Source organism: Equus quagga, unplaced genomic scaffold (genome assembly GCF_021613505.1).
Source record: "Equus quagga isolate Etosha38 unplaced genomic scaffold, UCLA_HA_Equagga_1.0 203_RagTag, whole genome shotgun sequence".
NCBI lineage: Eukaryota > Metazoa > Chordata > Mammalia > Perissodactyla > Equidae > Equus > Equus quagga.
The window spans coordinates 9,304,646-9,311,150 of NW_025798627.1; positions in this window are offsets into that span (position 1 = coordinate 9,304,646).

The window sequence follows — 6,505 nt, forward strand, 5'->3', positions numbered from 1 at the left end:
TTTATCTATATGTTAACAAGCTCATTCGTCTCAAATACAAGTCTAAACAAGCCCAGTGATTGAATTATTGAAAGAATAACCTACACTGTTCGTTTGGAAATACAAGTTTAGGAAGGCATGAGAAGACTTTTTAAAAAGGCTATTGTGATGTGTTAGTGGTCATTGACTTGACTACATCTGTAACAGATTGCCTTATTTTGAAAGTGAAAAGTGTATTTGTGTAAAGTGAAGGAAAATATTGTGTGGTCTTAGAACTATAAGTTAATTGCAGTGTTGATAATATAAAATGTGTCATAATGTGTTATAAATTATGTTATACTATTTTCATCAGATGCAGTTATGTTGACTATGGCTGGTAGGTTATTTGCAAGTGGTCCTTTTTCACTCTCCTCATTTCTAATCATTATTTCTTTAATTTACTCTCTCTCTCTTTTTCCTGGCAGTATTTCATACATATTCTCCCATGTTTTACATTTCTTAAAACTTTTGAACCATTGATTTTGAGTAAATAAATGCTTAGCAATACATACAGCTCTTACAAACAGTTTTATATAATGGTAAGTTCAAAATGGTGACACCTGATTGATGTAACACGTAGAAATTCTGAACTTAATTTCCAAAAGATTAAGTAAATAAACACTCAGAAAGACATTGACTAATCTGCCAGTGTCAATATTTATAAAGGAAGAGTCACAGCTTGCATGTTATCATTAAAATCTGGTGTTTCATTGGCTGGAGGAGCACGTGAAAATCACACCTGTTTAAACACGGGGAAACAAGCCTGATGATGAGGCGACAAACTGAAGACAAGAATAATGTGATGTGAACATCTCTAGTTGGTGTAATGAGGGGTAAAGCTGTAACTTTCATTTACTACCGTTCTGTCCTGCTTGAATTTTTTTAAGTAGCACTGTCAACACCGTAAAACCAACACTGTCCTCTAGAATATGTCTATGAATACATTAACAGTTCAGATTAGGTCTTTCAGTTTCTAACCAACTTCATTTAGAGGGCTTCTTTTCACTCTTGAGGTATCTGACATGTTATCTACCCCCTTTTCACGTATTTTATATATTAGATATTATATTGATATCTAATAATAGTTACTAATTAGAGAACATTTCTACCTGCAATTCATATCTGTTACTATAGTTCAAAGGCACTAACCCCAGAATAAAATTTGTAATCTGGCTAAAGGAAAACCTCACAGGATGAAGCCAACAAACTGATAAGAGGAGCTTATTGTGAAACATTTTTCAGTGTTGCTCAGTGCCAAAATATTTTTTTTTCAATGTCAAAACAGAGACAGAGTTCACTGGAAAATTTGGAGCTGAAATAAAGCACGCCTAAAGCAGAGGCCTCGAGCAAACACTGTTAACGATTCCCCAGCGCCACTGTCATTGAAGGTAGATGCCTGTTGCTGGGTGAACTGTTCTCGTTTCCAGTTTGCAGATGCAGAAAGTGAGAGTTCCAGAAAAGCAGACATGTTCCCAGTGAGAAATCACTGTCAGTCATTGTCAAGACTTAAACAGCAGTTTTCACAAGAAGACTTCTGAAGGATGTTGGTTAATTTATTGAGACCCTGTCTCTTGCTTGAAACTAGATAGATCTACTAAAAAAGGAGGCCATTACTTTGCATTTCTCCATGATTTATCTCACTAAAACTATTGGAAAAACCCACATCTTAATCTCATAAAACTCACATCTATCATCTTGAACAATGTATCACTTTACAGGACATTTGTTTGAATTCCCAAATAGTTTGAGTTATTGGGTGTCTGCTACATGCCAGGCTCTATGCTTGGTGCAGGGAAAACACAGTAAATAGGATATCAGGGATATTCAAGAGCTGATGATTTAGTGGAGAGGGATGACACTTACCAATATCTTTACATTGTAATGTGGATTTCCTATGGTTGAGATGTACATCGGGTGATATGGGAAATCAGAGGGCAACACTTAGACCAAGCCGGAGTTAGGGAAGGCTTCCTGGAAAAGGCAATGCTTCAGTTGTATCTCTTCTGTTTCTTTTTTTGGTGGTATTTATGTGCTTGTTAGAAAATTCCAAATAATACATGAAAATATAAACAAGAGACTAAAACTCACCCCAAATCACTTCTCACCTTGTGATAATCACAACTGACATTTTGGTGAATACCCTTCTATGCATATCTGTGTGTGTGTGTCTGTGTGTGTGTGTGTATTCATGATTTTATTATATGAATGTGACCTCACTCCACATGTTATTCAGTATCTTGATTTGGTTTTCATTCAACAAAATATCCTGGACATCATTCCAGATCAATGAATTTAAAATTATATCACAATTTTTTTCATGGCTATATAGTATTCCATTATATTTTGTGCCTTAATTTGTTTAGCTAGTCCCTTATCAAAGTACAGTTAAGTTGATTCTGTTTTCTTCTTTTTGCTATTTTGAATAATGATCTCCTTAAGATCATTGTATATATAGCTTTGGACACTTTGGCAAAGATCTCCACAGATAAGTCTCTGGAGGAATTGCTGGATCATAAGTTATACACACTTGAAATTTTGATTGATTCATAAAGGCCAAACTGCTCTCCAGAAAAGCTGTACCAATTCAAATTCCATGTTTTCCTATGCCTTTGTCAACGCCGAATGTTTTCTATTATGTCTTTGCCAATCTGATAAATGAAAAACTATCTTTTTATTCTAATGTGCATTTCTTTAATCACTGGTAAGTTTAAATGTCTTTTCACATTTATTTTGCCTATTTTTTCTTATTTTTGTGAATGACTTGTGTATGTTTTCCTTGGCATGTTCATCACCATCTGGTTGATTTGTAGATCTTTGTATGCTAGGGACGTTAATGTTTGCACATCATATGTACTATGATTGGTATTTCGCTTCTTCATTTGACTTTAATTATGGTTTTGAAATGTTTGAGTTGGGCCTACTAATCTCTCCTATTTTGATTTTGACTTTTGTGTGGGCTGTAAAAAGGTCTCTCCACATCAAGATTTCTAAAAGTCCATATTTTCCTGCTTTTTATATTTTTATGTTTATATTTAAATATTTGAGCCATCTAGAATCAGCTGTGATATGAAAAGTAAGGTAGGGTTTCTGTTAGTCCTCTATGTTGAACGATCTTTCTCCCTTGTTGATTTAAAATACTGCATCGTATAGTGATTACTAGGTCTTGGAGTCAGGCTGCCTGAGTTCAAATTCTGGCTCCGCTGTTTAGTTATTAGGTGAAGCTGATTTCTTATATATAAAATGGGGGTAATCAAACTACCCATCTCTTGGAGCTGTCAGGGCTGCATAGGTTAGTGTATGTAAGGGGCTTAGAAAGATACATGGTGCGTAATAAGAGCAGCTATTATTGGATACCAAATTCACGTGTCATGTGGGATTATTTCTAGACTGTATTCTGTTACACTTACTGGAGTCTAGAAATTCATGGGTCAGAACCAACTCTATCTTTATAACATATATGTGGACAAGTTCTCTCATTATTTTTCAGAATTTTCCTGATTCTTCTAGCATTTTTACTTTTCTAGATGAACTTTAGAGTCATTTTGTCAATTTGTAACAAGCTTATTAAAATTTTGATTGTCATTATAGAGAATAGTTCTATTAGGAAAAATTGATTTCTTCATAATTTTGAATTTTCCTTTTCATTAAATCGATAGGTCTTTCCACTTATTCAAGTGTTTCTTTGTGTTACTTAATAAAGGTTTATAGTTTTATTCATACAGGTTCTTCTCATTTCCTGATATTGAATATTCTGAGCTAAGTCTTGAAGGATGAACAGGAGTAAGCCGACAGAGAAGGAGAAAAATTGTTTGGTCATGTCTCTTTAGCTGCCAGAAGTCATAGTTATGCTTGGAACACTCCTAGTTCTAGAAATAATTTTCTTCAGTCAATCCACATAAGACATAAGCACTAAATTGAACTGGAAAAAAAGAGTGAGGTATTTTCCACAAAGAAGTGAAGTGAGACAGGCAGCCAATGTTAGGAAATATTTATGCAGCTGTTGCCTGAACTAGTCCAAGAAACTTCTGGGGACTGGCAACAACATACATATTCGACTTCTTCTGAATCTATTGACTTGTTTAAAAAATCCAAAGTCCAATATGCTCTCAATCAGTGTGTATGAACCAAGGAGTTTGAATACGGATTGATGTATGTTTGTGGTTGTTTTGAACAGAGCAGGACCTAGGCAAGTTTGTGAAGTGGTTCCAGTTTTCCTTCATTTGCCATTTCATCTCATTTTTAGCCATCCCACCTCAACTTCAGAACCACGGCCTTGGAATACCATCATTGGGAGTTCATTTCCTGCCTAGGTACTTGCATTCGGTGCCCTGTTCAAGCTAACACTGAGCAGAGCCCTAACCTTCAGTTGTCTAGCCATGAGTAGCTGGTCTTAGTAAATCTATGCTGAGCCGAGTGATGAAATAAACAACAATATACTCCCCTCCTCCTACAGAGTGTGCCTCACAGCACTTTTTATCCAGTTATCCTTCAGATCTCAGAAATTTTAAAAAGATTTATAATCCCAAATCTTGTGAAATTTTATTGCTATCTCTACAGCAGCTAGGAACATAGAGTTGTATTTGCTGCTTCCCCAAGCCTTTTAAAAATACCATCTATATTTGGGTAAGGAGACCCATTTCATTCTCAGGGCACGATTCCAACCTACATGCCAACCTACCACCCAACTGTTGAAAAAAATAATAATTAGGCTCTTGCTTTTCTCTGTCCTGCCAGACTCATTGATCTCAGACCTCCTATGAGACAGCTAGGAAGACAGAGTTCATCCAGTATTGTTCTCACGCTAATTAAAATTTGTGCACCTCTCCAACTTAAAAAATTCTGACAGTTCCACTAATAAAGTGATTTCTTCTATTATGCAATATAGCCTTGCAGGGACTGTAGGAAGAATTCTAAAAAGAGTATAATAATCGGGGCGGGGGAAGATTTGCTAATTTATTATGCAAAAAAGCATAAGTCAGTAATGTTCTAAAATTAGATTGTGGTGATGGTTTTACAATTCTGTGACTATATTAAGAACCATTTCATTGTACACTTCAAATGGATGAAATGTATGGTATATGAATAATATCTCAATAAAGGCATTTTAAAAAGTTGTAGAAATCCAGTCTTAGAGCCAAAAAGAAAAAAAGAAGGAAAGAAACATACTTACCAGTTATCTTAATCTGACAAAGTTACTGACTGCTACGAATATTAATAGCTGCAGTACCTGGAGAGGATTCTCTGGAGTGGGCAGTTTACGTGGTCTCATTTAATGTTCGCAATAAACTTATGAGGACAGAAACGCTATTATTACCCCTATTTCACACATGAGAATTTGATCCTTGAAGAGGTTGACTACTTTGGCTAAAGCTGTGCGGTAAGTAGGGATAGAGCTGGGATCTGAGCCTGGGCATCTGTCTCCAGAGCTCCACCTCTGAAACACTGAGCTCATCCAAGCGCCCAGGACTGGCTTGGTTTTGACTGCCCTTCACTGTAAACAGCAATGATCCTCAATGTTAGTCATTTCCAGAAGACTTAGACAAGTTCTTTCACCTAACTGGTTCTAGCTGTGGCTTGATTTTATACAATAGGCTCTGTAAAACAGTTATTTACATACAGTAGATTCTCAATTATCTTTAATAGACATCTCCTGAAAAAAAATCTATCAGATTCTGCAATTTGAATTATATTTTAAAGCATCCAGGGCTAGAGCAGCTTGCTGTGGGAAGAGATCCCTTTGCCTCCTAAATAAATAAACAAAAAGGGTGAATATTTCCCATATCTGTAAACCTACATTTTTAACCTGTATTTGTTCCAAGCAAGGTACTCCTAAAATCATCATGGTGTTGAATTTCTGTACATTTTTGGGAAATTCTAGCATCACTTTCACTGAATATGCATCCCACCAGCTCAGGGGGAAACCAAGGATATCACGTCAGAGGAGAAAGCAGAGACTCCCAGTCCTCTGTAGGGAAGCTCAGCCTTTAAGATAAATAAAAAACAGACTTGGATGATTTACTGTGATCTTGTGAGGAAGTACAAGGAAGAACTACTTTTATTATTATTAATATTATTATTATTTTTTTTTTGGTGAGGAAGATTGGCCCTGAGCTAACATCTGTTGCCAATCTTCCTCTTTTAACTTGAGGAAGATTGTTGCTGAGCTAACATCTGTGCCAATCTTCCTCTATTTTGTATGTGGGGCACTGCCACAGCATGGCTTGATGAGCAGTATGTAGGTCCACACCCAGGATCTGAACCTGAAAACACTGGGCTGCTGAAGTGGAGCATGTGAACTTAACCCCCAAGCCACTGGGCTGGCCCCCCTACTTTTATTGTTATTGAATGTTCAATTTAAGTAATATTAGGAGGTAAAACCAAGCCTTTGTCTTTTGCAGAAAATCTTGTACTAAAGAGCAATAGGAACAGCTATATATGAAAATTTTGTCATGGGAACATTCCTGAGATTAAGATTTGGGATCACTTT